The sequence below is a fragment of the Henckelia pumila genome, chromosome 3 (genome assembly GCF_033568475.1).
Source record: "Henckelia pumila isolate YLH828 chromosome 3, ASM3356847v2, whole genome shotgun sequence".
Taxonomy (NCBI): domain Eukaryota; kingdom Viridiplantae; phylum Streptophyta; class Magnoliopsida; order Lamiales; family Gesneriaceae; genus Henckelia; species Henckelia pumila.
The window spans coordinates 49401894-49420267 of NC_133122.1; positions in this window are offsets into that span (position 1 = coordinate 49401894).

Below are 18374 nucleotides of genomic sequence, written 5' to 3' on the forward strand. Positions count from 1 at the left end.
CACAACAGGTGGTATCAGAGCGTAGGTTCTGGACTGAGATAGAAGCTGAGCGGGGTACACTGAGTCACATGCATTTATAGTATTGCATGATTATGTAGTATTTGATTCGATGAGTTGATAAATGGCATGTGCTCTTGATCTACCTTTGAAATTGAATTGCTTAATTTACTGATTTGTAAATTTTCAAATTCTTATCGATGTTATTATAAGAATTTCCTCGGGTGATGTAAGCACCCAGAATTGAAGATAACAGTGTTCTTTGGGTGACGTAAGCACCCCAGACTGACAGAGTTGTATGGCCAGACTGAACAGAATGGTATGGTCAGATTGAACAGAACTATATTATTGCTCAGCTGAATAAAATATCTCTGATTGAACAGAACAGAATATCAGCGAATTAATAGATGTATTGCAGGTAGAAGTTGTTTTGAAGAACTGATGTTCAGATATCTGGAAGATACCGATGAATGATGTATCAGATTGACTGTCAACCAACTTCAAGACCTAGCAATTAGCTGATAGATTTTGACGAAGAAATTCTGACAAAATAGAGGTATATTTATTTGTTGGTAAGTGCTCAGAACAGAGTTTTATTAATGTTTCTTTGCCACAACAGATAGAAATGATGAGAAGGAAAAAAAAATACCTTTTAGAAGCTGAATATTTTGAGTATTGAAGAATGTCTTATTAGATTTTCAAGCCTATTATAATTCTTTGAATTATGGATAATAATAATGAAGCTCAAGATTGAGTGAATTAATTATGGCTTGAATTCGAAGAATATGTCTGAAGAAATGGTGACAACTGAAACATGTTATGAAAGACATAGTCTTGTTTAATAGAACTGAAGCTGAATGATGAAGCAAAAGGACTGAAATTGTAAAGGTGCTACGGTGTGTGAGAAAAACACATATTTAGCTACAATTTCTATTCCAGAAGTATACAGAGAATCAGAATGAAATTGCACCTGAGATTGAAATTTTAGGTAACAGAATTATTTTGTTTTGACCTGTTTATTATTGGTGCAATAGATTCATGATAGCTGAAAGCTTATTATATGATCACCTCTATATCAGAAAAGAGACTGTGTGAATTGAACTGAAGAATGGAACTATTGCTTCGATGAACTGAAACTGAAGATGATTTTGTTCGTATTGAAATATCTGTTTATGTTGCATGATAGATGATGATGCAATAATCGAATACAGATGAGTAGAAGAATTGATGATAAGAAGCGATTAAATTAGATCAGTAAGAACATAATGTGCAATTGAATATGAAGATATAGAATCTCGAATTAAGATTATGTGATTTCGATTCGATATATGATGTTTGATTACAGAAATATTTCGAAATCAGTATATTCAATGCACTAGATATGTTCATGATCTAAACTAGAATTGAAAGATATACCGATGAGTAGAGATGACAGATATATTTCAGTAAGATTCTTGACTTTAGTTTAAGTTGTGAACTGGAATTTATCAGAGAATTGATGAGTTTATGAATTGAATACTGCTTTTGAGGTTTACAAAATAGATGATGATATGAAAATCAGTTACAGATGAGTCTTTATTTGATTTTACTGAAGTTATTACATCATAAAATCATGATTTTTGAAATTCTTGATATTGATTTTGAGGTTTTGGTACCGACCTCAATCGATTTTGATTGACTCTTATTTTTTTATATAGAGTCTGATTTGATCTACTCGTCTTGAGTTGAGATGCTAATGAGTTGTTTTCACTTAGCATATTGTCATTCATATTATTGTTCTGTGGATGACCTTGACTTAAGTGAGTTTCCTTGATTATGAATTTCAAGAGTTACTGATTGGTTGATGTATACATTCAGTATATTATAATATTTTTGACTTGTAACTGATAGAATTTCCAATTGAGATTTGGGAAATAGAACGAAAAGAAGAGATGAATGCGTGATTGATTGATCTTTTGAATTTATGTGCTTGAAGTATCGAGATAGATACTAAAACAGTCAGAATTGCTGTAATCCAAATTAAGTGAGAATTGATTTGGAAGGATTAAAGCACATTGAGATTAGATCAAGTTATTAGAATTCAATTGAGAAATAGAAATGAAGAATGAAACAGGTATTCGATCAATTGATTTCAGATTTTGTGTATTCTGGTTTGAATATTCAGATGAATATATGACCAATCAGAATGATTTTTGATTGAAAGCAATCCAGAACTGTTTAGAAGATTAAAGAAACACAGAAAGTAAACTGAAGCAATGAGAATTCAGTACAGAATGTCATATAGAGATATGAATTGAAGCCTCAGATCAGAATGAATGAATTCTATTATGATTGATTATCTGATTGTGATTGATATGTCCGAAAAAAATATCAGAGTTTGAAGAAAATGCACGACAATGAATTTAAGATTCATCCAATAATTGTTTTATCAGAAGATAAAGAAAATAGAAGTAACCGAATTAGTACATTTTCGAAGTTAAACGTACAGAGAGTTTCTGATTAAGTTGAAAATCGTTGACCAGATGAGTTCAGTGATAGTTTAGAAATTCCAGAATTGGTTTGAGATCATGATTTGAAAGAGTATTTTGTGAAACTACCACGATGAAACAGTTTATATGAAGTAAACAGGTGGTAGTTATGAACAGATTGATTGAGATTACTGGATACGATAATCTGTCTGTATGATCAAATTACTGAATTGTGATTAGATTCGTTGCAAGACGAACAGTAAGCCAAGAAATAATGTTTCAGATTGAAACATTGGGTTTACTATTACATTGTAATACAGATTATCCGAAGACTTTGAGTACTTTTTGAGGTAAAGGTACAACATTTTATCCTTGAATTGGAAGAATAATCAGAGAAGATGAATTGAATTTCGAGAATGAATTTTTATCTGACATGATTCCGATTATCAACATGTAAGGCCCCGGATTAATTAATATTAATCTGAATTTATTAAATTTTAATCCGAGTATATTTAATTTGGGAATATTTAGAATTTAAATCGAAACTCTAAATATTCTCAAATTAAATATACTTGGATTAAAATTTAATAAATTTGGATTAATATTAATTAATCCGAGGCCTTACATTTCTCCCCCACTAAGACATGAGTTCGTCCTCGAATTCATAAACAGTATAGATATGCAGTCCGCATGCTCATAAGAATAAAGAATAACTGAAAACTGAATAAGAACTCACTGATTACATATATCAAACTTCATATCAATCTATCATTTCAGAAACGAGTCAAAACCATCAAGAATTCATCAATCAATCGCATTTCAAACCTCAACTGTAGTGACCCTTACCCGAATCACCTACTAAACAGAACTTAGGCATGCAATTAACTTAATTAAACAGATATCAGAATAAAACTGCGGAAACCATAAACATTATACAATCCCAAGTAAAGGAATCTGTAATTTATCCAAATAATATACAACCAAATCGAATAGCTGTATCAACCCAAACAACAAAAATAAAACCTAAGCGAAGCTCCAGCTGGCCCACCACTGACTAGCCTCTCCTGGATCCACCCGCCTCGTCCAATCGCAAACCTGCCCCATGGAATAGGGTGTCCAGAAATAGAGAGTACGAGACGTGAGCATAAAACGCTCAGTACGAGAGTATGAGTATACATGCATGCAAAGTGAACTCCCTATAAACTCGAGGTCAAGGATCAGATAACAGAGACAGACCGGACCCTGGTATGTAGCACGATGTGCCGTCGCTTCAGGAGGTGGCTCCCATACCGAGATAACCGTGGATACACCGGACCCAAATCGATGGAAGTCCATCCATTAACAGGATAGGGTACAACCCTACTAACAGACATCTCGAAAGAGATACAGCAAGATGCAAATGAATGCAGCATAAATCAATGACATATAAACCATGCAGTCACATAATACATGCATACTCAGTCAGGATATCTCGAACAGTACTTCCGTACCTCAAAACAGTGCAAGCTCTACCAACTCTAGGTCCACGCCTATAGTCTGCTCTACACTGCCAAATGATGCTACTATCATTAAAGCGCTCTAAAAGCCTTAACTAAGCTATTGCATACTCCTAAATATTTATAGGAAGCAAAAGCTATACCTTCGTCCGTCGTTAGCCCTTTGATGTCGATGCCTCCAAAACTTGGGCACAACTCCGCTACGACTACCGAACGCCTCGACGATTCCCGGGTCAAGCCTAGGAAGGCTATAACAACTCGAAAAGGACTAGAATGGAAAGGAAAACTCGGAATTCGCAAATGAAAGTGAAGCTTCGGCCTTCTATTTATAGACAACGATCGGAACTTCCGATCCTCGATCGGAACGTTCGAACCTCGATCGGAACGTTCGATCCTGCCATCGGAGCTTCCGAAGATCCTGATCTGCCACGTGTCAAAATATCACTTGTTGACTCCGGATAGGGGTGATCGGAGCTTCCGGTCCTGATCGGAGCTTCCGATCTTGCCACACGTCATGCCTGAAGTAATATCGATCGGAGCTTCCGATCCTGTTCGGAGCTTCCGATCCTGATCGGAGCTTCCGAACTCACCTTCGGAGCTTCCGAACTCTACCCAAGTAATTATGATTAATTCCTTAATTACTGATTTTTGGTTACGGGCTACTACATTCTCCCCCACTTAAGATATTTCGTCCTCGAAATCAGATCTTAAGTACCGAATGCAATACAGAAATCAAAAACATTCTTTATTCAAATCAAACGTTTACAGAGTTTGCAACTGAATACAACTTAAGAATGAAATCAAAACAACTCAGGATGGTCTTCACGCATCATGTCCTCAAGCTCCCAAGTAGCTTCCTCAGTGCCTCGGCGCTGCCACTGAACTAAAACCAAAGGAATGACTTTGTTCCGTAAAACCTTATCCTTATAATCCAGGATACGAATAGGTTTCTCAACATAGGTCAAATCCTTGTTCACCTGAACCTCAGACCGCTGCAGAATATGAGATTCATCCGCCACATACCATCGCAACAGAGATACGTGGAACACGTCGTGAATACTGGATAGATGCGGTGGTAAAGCTAGTCGATAAGCCAAATCGCCAATGCTCTCCAAGATCTCAAACGAACCGATAAACCTGGGAGACAACTTGCCCTTAAGGCCGAATCTGAGAATACTGCGGAAAGGTGACACTCTCAGAAACACTTTCTCCCCGACATCGAACTGTAAAGGCCTACGCTTGATATTAGCATAGCTGGCCTGACGATCCTGTGCAGTCTTAATCCGTTTCTTGATCTGATCAACAATGTCTATCGCCTGCTGAATAAACTCCGGTCCCTCAGCCTGTCTCTCCCCCACTTCTTCCCAGAAGAGTGGAGTACGACAACGTCGCTCGTACAACGCCTCAAAAGGTGCCATCCCAATACTAGTATGATAGCTGTTGTTGTACGCGAACTCAATCAACGGCAAATGATCCTGTCAGGCTGAACCAAAATCCATGACGCACGCTCTAAGCATATCCTCCAAAGTACGGATAGTGCGCTCTGACTGACCATCAGTCTCTGGATGATAGGCAGTACTCAAACTGAGAGTAGTACCCATCGCACGCTGAACACTCCCACAGAATCTAGAAGTGAACCTGGGGTCCCGATCGCTGACAATGCTCACAGGCACTCCATGAAGTCGAACGATCTCCTGAATGTACATCCAAGCCATACGATCCACATTGTACTCCCGGCTATAGGCAATGAAATGCGCTGACTTGGTGAGTCGGTCCACCACCACCCAGATAGCATCACAGTTCCTCGGGGATAACGAAAAATGGGTCACAAAGTCCATTGTGATAAACTCCCATTTCCATTCAGGAATAGGAAGACTGTGAAGCAATCCTCCAGGTCGTCGGTGCTCTGCCTTGACCTGTTGACACACCAAACATCTCGAAACAAACTGATAAACACTGCGTTTCATTCCCTTCCACCAGAAACGAGTACGTAGATCATTGTACATCTTGTTGCTCCCAGGATGAATACTCAACTTAGTGCGATGCGCCTGAGACAAAATCTCCTCTCGCAACTCTTCATCCTGCGGAATCACAAGCCTACCAGACAAACACAGAAAGCAATCTGACTGATAATGAAATCCAGACGAGCTACCCTCGTTAGCTAGATGAGCTAAATGCTGGGTCTTCGAATCAGACATCTGAGCATCTCAGATCCGCGAATACAAGGCTGGCTCAGATAATATCGCAAACATCTGGATACTCTGCATACCTTTCTTATCCTTGAAGGTATAACCTGAAGTACAACAGTCACTGATCGCACTAGACATCGAACAAGTCTGAAGTGCAGATAGTCGCACCTTGCGACTCAAAGCATCAGCGGTGAGATTAGCAGCTCCCAGATGGTACTTTATCTCGCAATCATAATCCTTAAGCAAGTCCATCCAACGTCTCTGCCTCATGTTCAACTCCGCCTGAGTGAACAAATACTTGAGACTCTTATGGTCGGTGAAGATCTCAAATTTCTCGCCATACAGATAATGACGCCAGATCTTAAAAGCGAACACAATGGCTGCTAACTCCAAATCGTGGACTGGATAGTTGTCCTCGTGAAGCTTCAGCTGTCTAGAAGCGTATGCGATCACATGCCCATTCTGAGTTAGGACACAACCTAACCCCTGAAGAGAAGCATCCGTGTATACTACATACCCTCCAGATCCTGACGGTAATGCCAACACCGGCGCAGAAGTCAACCGTCGTCGAAGCTCACAGAAATTCTCCTCACACTCGGAGGACCACTCGAAATCCACACCCTTGCGGGTAAGCTGCATCAACGGTCGAGCTAACTGAGAGAAGTTTAGAATGAAGCGACGATAATACCCTGCTAGACCCAAAAAACTACGGATCTCAGCAATTGTCGTCGGACGCGACCAATTAAGCACCGCCTCAATCTTGCTTGGATCAACAGAAATCCCTTCCCTGGATATGATATGGCCAAGAAAGACCACTCGATCCATCCAGAATTCACACTTGCTCAGCTTGGCGTATAACTGCTCATCTCGAAGAGTCTGTAGTACCAACCGCAAGTGAGAAACATGCTCTTCCGTATTACGCAAATACACCAAGATGTCGTCAATGAAGACAACGACAAACTTGCCCAAATACTCCCTGAAGACACGTTCATCAAATCCATGAATATAGTCGGCGCATTAGTCAAACCAAATGGCATTACTAGGAACTCGTAATGCCCATAGCGAGTACGGAATGCAGTCTTGGCTACGTCCTGATCACGGACTCTCAACTGATGATACCCAGATCTCAAGTCAATCTTGGAGTAAACTGACGTTCCCTGCAGCTGATCAAACAAGTTATCAATACGAGGCAACGGATACTTGTTCTTCACAGTGACTCGATTCAGCTGTCGATAGTCAATGCACAGCCGCATCGACCCATCCTTTTTCTTCACGAAGAGAACAGGAGCTCCCCAAGGAGATACACTAGGACGAATGTACCCTTTGTCCAAAAGATCCTGTAGCTGATTCTTCAACTCACGCATCTCTGACGGAGCCAGACGATACGGTGCTCTAAAAATAGGCAAAGTACTTGGCATCAACTCTATGTCAAACTCGACTTCCCTAACAGGAGGAAAACCCGAAATCTCATCAGGAAATGCATCTGGAAATTCATCCACAACAGGAATGTTCTCTATCCCAATACTCTCAGCGGACAAATCAACTGCATAGTAAGGTAGCCGTCCCCGCCAGACTCTAGAGCTCGACAGGCTCTCAAAGCTGATACCAAAGGCATCGGGGGTCGCGCTCCCTCACCATAGAAAAACCAGCTCTCACTCTCCTTCGGATGAAAGCGTACTAATCTCTGATAGCAATCCACTGAAGCTCGATAGGTAGTCAACATATCTATTCCCAGAATGCAATCAAAGTCGTCCATCGCCAGGACCATGAGATTCGCTAACAGAATGTTCCCTTCAAACTCTAAAGGGCAACCCATCACTAGACGCTTAGCCAAAGCAGATTGGCCCGTCGGAGTAGAAACAGACATCACTACGTCTAGTGCAATGCATGGTAACTTATGCCTCTTAAAAAACGTGCAGAAATGAAGGAATGAGATGCACCAGTGTCAATAAGTACAAGAGAAGGTATACCATAAAGCAGAAATGTACCTGCAATGACTTTCTCATTCTCCTCCACTGCCTGATCATGACTCAGGGCAAACACCTGGCCAGAAGCTCGTGGCCTCAAATGAGAACTCCCAGCAGACTGTCCCTGCGACCTCTGCTGTACGGTGGCCTGAGAACCAGATCCTGAACCAGATCCAGAACCGCCTCCCCCAGATAGTGGACAATCTCTCCGGATATGACCAGTCTCTCCACAACGGAAACAAGCTCCAGAAGCTCTACGGCACTTGTCGGATGGATGGTTCTTCCCACAGTGATCACACTTGTCCTTCTTACCAAAACGGACAACACCTCCAGAACCAGAGGAAGAAGTAGATCCAGACTTCTTGAAAGATTGGGCACGGGGACCCAAAGAACTAGCAGGCCTTGACTGAGGGAAAGACCTGTTCCACCGAATGCTGTCCTCCGCCTGGTGACAACGGCTCACCAAACCCTCGTAGGACATGTCGTCGCCAACCGCCACACGATCATGGATCTCAGGGTTAAGGCCCTGAAGGAACAGATTATACTTCATCCCAGAGCTGTCAGAAATCTCGGGGCAATAGGATAGCAGATCAAAGAACCTCTGCTGATACTCATCGATAGACATGGCTCCCTGTCATAGACTCAGTAGCTCGCCTGCCTTCGACTGTCGGAGTGCAGGAGGAAAATACAGATTCTGAAAAGCTGTGTGGAACTCGGCCCAGGTGGCCACTCCTCTCGCCGCCACAAAAGGTGCAGAATTAAACCTCCACCATCTGCACGCACGTCCATCCAGAAGATAACACAGGTTCTCCATCTTCTGCTCCTCGGTGCATTGGAAAGTCTAAAAAGTCGTCTCCATGCGGTCTAACCAATTCTCCGCATCCTCCGGAGACTCACCTCCAACTAAGGGCTTAGGACCCATAGCTAAGAATCGACGCACAGTGAAACGCTCGTCGTCATGATGACGATGACGCCGTTCTCGACGAGGCTCCCGGTCGGCATCACCCCAACGCCCACCAATACTGCCATGAGAACTCCGGTCGTCACGATCTGCCATCTACAAAAATACCTCCTGATGAGACTAAATCCCAAGAATTCTTTTGCATGCTCTGATACCATAAATGTAGTGACCCTTACCCGGATCACCTACTAAATAGAACTTAGGCATGCAATTAACTTAATTAAACAGATATCAGAATAAAACTGCGGAAACCATAAACATTATACAATCCCAAGTAAAAGAATCTGTAATTTATCCAAATAATATACAACCAAATCGAATAGCTGTATCAACCCAAACAACAGAAATAAAACCTAAGCGAAGCTCCAGCTGGCCCACCACTGACTAGCCTCTCCTGGATCCACCCGCCTCGTCCAATCGCAAAACCTACCCCATGGAATAGGGTGTCCAGAAACACAGAGTACGAGATGTGAGCATAAAACGCTCAGTACGAGAGTATGAGTATACATGCATGCAAAGTGAACTCCCTATAAACTCGAGGTCAAGGATCAGATAACAGAGACAGACCGGACCCTGGTATGTAGCACGCTGTGCCGTCGCTTCAGGAGGTGGCTCCCATACCGAGATAACCGTGGATACACCGGACCCAAATCGATGGAAGTCCATCCACTAACAGGATAGGGTACAACCCTACTAACAAACATCTCGAAAGAGATACAGCAAGATGCAAATGAATGCAGTATAAATCAATGACATATAAACCATGCAGTCACATAATACATGCATACTCAGTAAGATATCTCGAACAGTACATTCCGTACCTCAAAACAGTGCAAGCTCTACCAACTCTAGGTCCACGCCTATAGTCTGCTCTACACTGCCAAATGATACTACTATCATTAAAGCGCTCTAAAAGCCTTAGCTAAGCTATTGCATACTCCTAAATATTTATAGGAAGCAAAAGCTATACCTTCGTCCGTCGTTAGCCCTTTGATGTCGATGCCTCCAGAACTTGGGCACAACTCCGCTACGACTACCGAATGCCTCGACGATTCCCGGGTCAAGCCTAGGAAGGCTAGAACAACTCGAAAAGGACTAGAATGGAAAGAAAAACTCGGAATTCGCAAATGAAAGTGAAGCCTCGGCCTTCTATTTATAGACAACGATCGGAACTTTCGATCCTCGATCGGAACATCCGAACCTCGATCGGAACGTCCGATCCTGCCATCGGAGCTTCCGAAGATCCTGATCTGCCACGTGTCAAAATATCACTTGTTGACTCCGGATAGGGGTGATCGGAGCTTCCGGTCCTGATCGGAGCTTCCGGTCCTGATCGGAGCTTCCGATCTTGCCACACGTCATGCCTGATGTAATATCGATCGGAGCTTCCGATCCTGTTTGGAGCTTCCGATCCTGATCGGAGCTTCCGAACTCACCTTCGGAGCTTCCGAACTCTACCCAAGTAATTATGATTAATTCCTTAATTACTGATTTTTGGTTACTGGCTACTACATCAACTCTTTCTTCGTTAGTTCAAGTCGGCGTCTTGTGTCGTTTAGCTTTCAAACTCAACTGAAACCACATGAAGTCAGGTATCCGATTCATGATTGAATTGGCTGCAATCGTTTTTGCATTGAAGATTTGGAGACATTACTTATATGGTGAGAAGTTTGAAATATTTTCTGATCACAAAAGTTTGAAGTATCTGTTCTCACAGTCTGAATTGAACATGAGACAACGACGATGGCTTGATTTATTGAAGGATTTTGATTGTGAAATCAAATATTATCCGGGAAAATCTAACGCAGCAGCAGATTCCCTGAGTAGAAAAGTATGTGCTCTATCTTTATCTACTGTAGGTGTATCTAATTTGATTGAGGATTGTTGTATTTTTGGGTATGTATTTGAGACAGATAGAAGGCCTATGAGAGTGTATGCAATCAGTGCTGAGCCAGAGTTATTGATTCGTATCAAAGAAGCACAGAAATCTGATCAGAATGTGCAGAAATCGATTGAAATGATCCGATCAGGACATCATTCTGAGTACAAGGTTAGTGATGATGATATCTTGTATGTGAAGAACCAAATAGTTGTTCCCAATATTGCAGACTTGAGACAGAATATTCTTAAAGAAGCCCATTGTAGTCGCTTTAGTGTTCACCCTGGAGGCAGAAAGATGTACGACGACGGCCGTTATCTTTTGATCAGGGAGATAGAGTGTTTCTGAAGATTTCACCATTCAGGGGCACAGTTCGATTTGGCAAACGAGGAAAATTATCTCCGAGGTATATTGGGCCGTACGAGATTCTCGAGAAGATAGGCAATCTAGCTTATCGACTCGCTCTTCCTATGTCTTTATCTGGAATACATGATGTCTTTCATGTATCGATGTTGAGGAAGTACATATCTGATGCATCTCATGTGATTCGCTCCGATGAAGTTGAGTTGGATGACACTCTTAGCTATTTCGAGCAACCTATTCAGATTCTTGATAGGAAGACAAAGCAACTCCGAATGAAGACCATTCCATTGGTGAAGATTCAATGGAGTAGACACGGAGTTGAAGAAGCAACGTGGGAAGTCGAAGAAGATATGAAGCAACGATTTCCTTATCTATTTCACTGATGTGAGTTCTTATTCAATTTTCAGTTATTCTTTATTCTTATGAGCATGCGGATTGCATATCTATACTGTTTATGAATTCTAGGACGAACTCATGTCTTAGTGGGGGAGAAATGTAAGGCCCCGGATTAATTAATATTAATCCAAATTTATTAAATTTTAATTCGAGTATATTTAATTTGGGAATATTTAGAGTTTCGATTTAAATTCTAATATTCTTAAATTATTTAGGATTGAAATTGAATGAAAATAAGGGCCGAGGACTAAATTGCAATTATTGAAGTCTTGAGGGACTAAAGTGCAATTTTGGTTGAAAGTTATCAGATTTTATTGCAAGACTCAGCATGTGCACGTGTAATTCCTTCTCAAATTCAGAAAATAAGAACAGAGCATCCGAGATCTTCTTGTTTTCTTTAGAATTTTGATCTTCAAATCCTTATATCTTTTGAACCGGTTATCCGATTTCGATTCCGTAAATTGTTCTGGAATCCTTACGACGAGGGCTTCGATCTCGTGTAAGTTTTATGTTGTGTATGTTTATAGAAGTTATATCATGTTAGTATCTTTGATTGATGTTGTATTGTACCAAGATGCAAGCCTTGACATCAAAAACTTTTCTGCTGAATTTCTGGAAAATGTGCCGTGCTCGATCCACAGAAGTTGGCGGATCTAGCCAGCCCTGATTTTTCCAAAACAGAGAAGCTGAAAAATGTGCCGTGCTCGATCCGCAGAAGTTGGCGGATCTAGCCAGCCCTGATTTTTCCAAAATAGAGAAGCTGAAAAATGTGTCGTGCTCGATCCGCAGAAGTTGGCAGATCTAGCCAGGTACTATTCACAAAAAAAAAATTTGAATTATTATTTTTGAGTATTTGTTTTATATATGATTAATTGGTTTTAATCATTAATTGCCCTAAGATGAGATTAACAACCCGAGGTCCCCACAAACAGCTCTGAATACTTTGAAATATGTGAATACAGCATGTTAAACTCTGATTCATAGATAGTCCGAATAGACTAATCAGATTTGTAGAATACACTGTATGAGATGTGAATAACAGCTATCTATTCAGATCTGTGAAGAAGATAGAGATATGATGAAATTACAGGAATGATTAAAATCTATTGTCAGGATTACGACTTTAGATTTATTCGACATATGTGGCATCGATTGATTGATTGATGTTCTGAGAGTTGGTTATATGTGATTGCATTAAACCATTTGTCGCTTGATGGATTATCTGAGTTGATTTTCCAGATATTGAGACTATTCTCAGAACTTTAATACCTGATTCGGTATTACTTGTCTTGATGTGTTGCCACTTGATGATTATAATTCCTGTAACAGCTAATGAATCAATTTTGAGATAATTATATGATGAAGAAAATCCGATTTCTTTGTGTTGAAATGCTACTATTGAAGTATATAATATCAGATCAACCATGATTTGTCGATATCAGATCATATTTGATTTGAGGAACACAAGGATGATGAAGATGAATTTGTACGAAGCAAAAACAGAAAAGAAGAATCAGAGTAAGTAATTGAATGATAGATATAACTTTTGAAGCTGAAACTGACTCGTTAAGCGTAAAAGTTATTCCTGAACATCATTCGATTCAGAATTGAGAAAGAACGAAGTTGAGATACAGATTCAGAATATGAATATGAATACTGATTTTGAAGCGATGAATAGAATAACAGTGTAGGCTTGATATATCTTCTATGTGGAGCATAGAATGATATCGAGAAAAGAATCAAGTCGTCACAAAAGCTGAATTTCACTGAATGAAATGTCAGACAGAATTGATGATTTCATTGAACGAATGTATTCTTTTCAGCTGGATAAGTTCAGTATCTAAGTGAAAGAAGTATCAGTAGATTCTTCGTATGTACTTTATTTAGATGAGATAGATATTGAAGAGATTTTGAGTTAAGTCGATTATTCGACAAATCCTTGATTGAAGAAAGAAACAGCTCAGAACAAAGTCGTTTCAATGACTTAAAGTACAACTGAATAGATACTGATTACAAGAGAATAGAAGCAGAATTCGAAGTAATAATCTGACAAAATATTGAAAGATGAAGTAAGATACGAAATGCAGAGTGGATGATTGAAGTGAGAATCACTTCAGATAATCATTCAGGATGTGTTTGGTGTGGCTGATAGTGTAGGATAAAGAAAAAGTATACGACATTGTCCCATGTTTGGTTCACTTTTAGTTAAACTCACGGTATCCTTCCAAGAAGGGACAACCATGTACTAATCCCAGATAATTAAACCCTTCAAAAAGCAAAGATTAACAATCCCAATTTTAAACACCCCACTTATTCCAAAAATATCCTTTGCCTATCCGAAACCAAAAAATCAGCCCAACAGTAATTTCCTCCTCCTCGGTAGCGCAGAAATGGGGTTTTCTCTGTTCTCAATTCTAACCACCATGAAATCATTAAATCAGAGAGAAGTCCTCATTCTAAAGATTCATGCATCGTCTCTCCTCCCCATAAAATCTTAATTCGTCTAAATCTATGCACTTAACGCTACCTTTTCTTCAATCACGGATCTTGGTCTCGAATCGAGCATGGTTAGCTCACTCCAACACATACGCTCTCCATAGCCTTCGTCTATTCTGCTACGAATCTTTCTGTGTAACCATGGCCGCTGCTTGCAATTTGTAGATTATGAAAATGTTGAAACGTTTATGTTAGGGTTTGGAGAGAATTTTTATTATTTTGTCTTATTTTAAAAAAAAAAAGTTAGGGGTAATTTGGTCATTTAGAAAACCCACTTCAAATTATCCTAGACATAATAATCAAACCAAACATAATAATATTTTATCATACATATTACACATCTTCATCTATCATCATTTTAGTCACTAATTTACTAATCATCCAACAATCCCATCATTCATACCAAACATAGCCTCAGTTTATTAGATTTGATATTCTGGATGAATACGATTTCGAGGACGAAATCATTTCTTAGAGGAGAGGAATTGTAAGGCCCGAAAATATTAAATTATTAATTATGGGATTTGAGAATTAAATTCCATATTATGGGTTAATATCGATTTGAGAAGTGAAAGAAATTATAGATTTAATTTTCGAGCCGAAAATATTTAATTTGAGAATTTACGGATTTTGAGAATTAAATTCCGAGAATTCTTAAATTAAAAGAATAAATATTCAATTTGAATATTTATGGGATTTAAGATTAAATTTCATGTTTCGGGAATTAAAGAAGATTAATTTTGAAGATACAACCCGATCAGGGACTGATTTGCAAATATCGAAGTTGCAAGGGCTAAAGTGCAAAAAGCCAAGATTATTTAATTAATCCGAATTTATTTAATTTTAATCCGAGTATATTTAATTTGATTATTCTAATATTCTTAAATTATTTTGGATTGAAATTGAATTAAAAAGAAGGCCGAAGACTGAATTGCAATTAATGAAGACTCGAGGGACTAAATTGCAATTTATGCAATACATATCTGATTTTAATCAGATTATCAACATGTACACGTACTTATGTTGTATACAATTCAGAAAAGTGAAGAAATGAACAGAGGAGCCGAAACTTTTCCCTTTTCCTTTGAATTCGATTTGTTCAAATCGCCGTAACTTTTGATCCGATTGTCCGATTTCAATTCCGAAAGATGTTCTGGAATTCTTGAAACGAGGCCTTCAATTTGATGTAAGTTTCAGATTGTTTTGGCATGGTTTAAGAATCGGAATTTGGCAGAGATCAGTACTTTTGTTATAGATACATGTTCTTTAACTTGTACGTGCTTTGATATTGAGGATGAATTGAGAACTTGAGGTTATATGAATTGATGAATATTTCAGCATGTTTTTGGCTTGTTTATGGATGATTATAGCTGCTGATATGAGGAGTATGAATGATAGGAAGTGATTAGAAGTTGATAAGAAGTTAATAATGAATTCGATACCGAGTCGGTTCCCGATTTTCAATCGCTACGCCGCCGGTTGATTTTTTGACATCGTTTTGATAGCCTATAACTGAGTTGAGATAGTTGTTTAGATGTTATGAATGTTATGACATTTTTATTCCTCGATTTCAGTTGAGTTTCGAAGGCTAACGATTCACGACTCCGAGTTGTATCGAATAAGAAGGAGTTGAAGTTGAAATGATGTTGATTGAATCTATATTGATGATTTTGATTCAATTCTGAAATGATTGAATAGAATGAGGTTTGATATACATGTTTTGATGATATGTTTCAGAGTTTAATAGGAGACTATTGACTCAAGAACCTCAACTTAAAACCGAAGAAAAAGTGATCAAGATTGATGTTTGAATGATCAGGTGTAGGAGTTGATGTACTTCCTATCCAGATGTGAAACATGACAAACTCGAGAATGAAAGGTATAAGATGACATCGAGACTTAGGACTATGATACTCAAGATTGATGAATCTTGAGTAGTCCGCCAAATCACATACTGATTATGTTTTATTTTTTTGATTGAGAACTTGTTATTGTTCTTGTTGATCCATCACAGGTAGTGGATCATTATTTGATCATGAAATGAGATAAAATATGAATTGATTCTTTGCCAAGGTCGGATAGGACCTTATTTTCTAGTCTGATGAGACGACGATAGATGGATATCCATGTCAAGATCGGATACGAATCTTGATTGCAACGAAGTGATAAGAATCAATTCTTGAGATAAGCGCGCTATATAAATTGAAGTCTTGATTTGAAGTTTGAGTCGATATATGCGTTATTTTACTCTATTCTTGAGTTGACATGTTTAGAGTTGATATGAATTTATTTAACGCATTTATATGTCGATTATACTGAGAATGATTTCTCACCGGAGTTTATCCGGCTGTTGCTTTGTTTTGTACGTGTGCATTGCAATAGGAGGGGCAGGAGCTTGGTTGAGACGACATTGATAGCTCGGGAGAGAGATGTAGCAAGTGTGGACTCGGGTTTTAAGTTGAAAGAATGATACTTAGATAGCATAGAATTTGATATGAACTTATGCTTAGAAGCTCACCTTTGAAGATGTTGTGTAGCTTTTCCATATCTTTATGATATTTATTTGATGTAATAAGCTTTTGTTATAATGCCTGAAACTTGTTATATGTAGATATGCATGTTGTAGAAGATTTAAACCATGTTTGAGTTGGCTATGAAAGCTGGTGTTTGATTATACAAGAGTTGACAGCAAGAATGAAAGCTGAAATCTTCTGCTGCATGGTGCCCGCTCGATCGGTAGCTTTTGCCCGATCGAGCGCAGCAAGTAAATGGGCACACCCGAGAGTTTTGATTCATGGCTCGCTCGATCGGCTAACTTTTCCGGATCGAGCGAGGCTCGGAAATTTTTTATAAAAAAAAAAATTCTGCTCTTGATTTAATATTCTTTAATTGTTTGATTAATTGTTTAATTAATCATTTGTTGCCCTAAAACGAGATTAGCAACCCTAGGTTCCCACATCCAGACTTCTTGAAAGTTTGGGCACGGGGACCCAAAGAACTAGCAGGTCTTGACTGAGAGAAAGACCTGTTCCGCCAAATGTTGTCCTCCGCCTGGTGACAACGGCTCACCAAACCCTCGTAGGACATGTCATCACCAACCGCCACACGGTCATGGATCTCAGGGTTAAGGCCCTGAAGGAACAGATTATACTTTATCTCGGAGCTGTCGGCAATCTCGGGGCAATAGGATAGCAGATCAAAGAACTTCTGCTGATACTCATCAATAGACATGGCTCCCTGTCGCAGACTCAGTAGCTCGCCCGCCTTCGACTGACGGAGTGCAGGAGGAAAATAAAGCTTCTAAAAAGCTGTGCGGAACTTGGCCCAGGTGGCCACTCCTCTCGCCGCAACAAAAGGTGCAGAAGTAAACCTCCACCACCTGCGCACACGTCCATCTAGAAGATAACCCAAGGTCTCCATCTTCTGCTCCTCGGTGCAGTGGAAAGACTGAAAAGTCGTCTCCATGCGGTCTAACCAGTTCTCCGCATCCTCCGGAGACTCACCTCCAACCAAGGACTTAGGCCCTGTCTGCAAGAATCGACATACACTGAAACGGTCTTCATCTCGATGACGATGGCGGTGTTCCCGACGAGGCTCCCGGTCGGCATCACCCCAACGCCCACCAATACTGCCATGAGAACTCTGGTCGTCACGATCTGCCATCTACAAAATTAACCTAACGGTTATCTTTATGTAGAATCTAAATCTCAAGAATACTTTGCATGCTCTGATACCATAAATGTAATAACCCTTACCTGGATCACCTACTAAACAGAACTTAGACATGCAATTAACTTAATTAAATGGATATCAGAATAAAACTGCGGAAACCATAAACAAAATACAATCCCAAGGCAAGGAATCTGTAAATACCCAAATATTATACAACCAGATCGAACAGCTGTATTAATACAAATAACAACAGAATAAAACCTAGGCGAAGCTCCAGCTGGCCAACCACTGCCTAGCCCCTCTTGGATTCACCCGCCTCATCCAATTGCAAACCTGCCCCATGGAATAGGGTGTCCAGAAACACAGAGTATGAGACGTGAGTATAAAACGCTCAGTACGAGAGTATGAGTATACATGCATGCAAAGTGAACTCCCTATAAATTCGAGGTCAAGAATCAGATAACAGAGACAGACCGGGCCCTGGTATGTA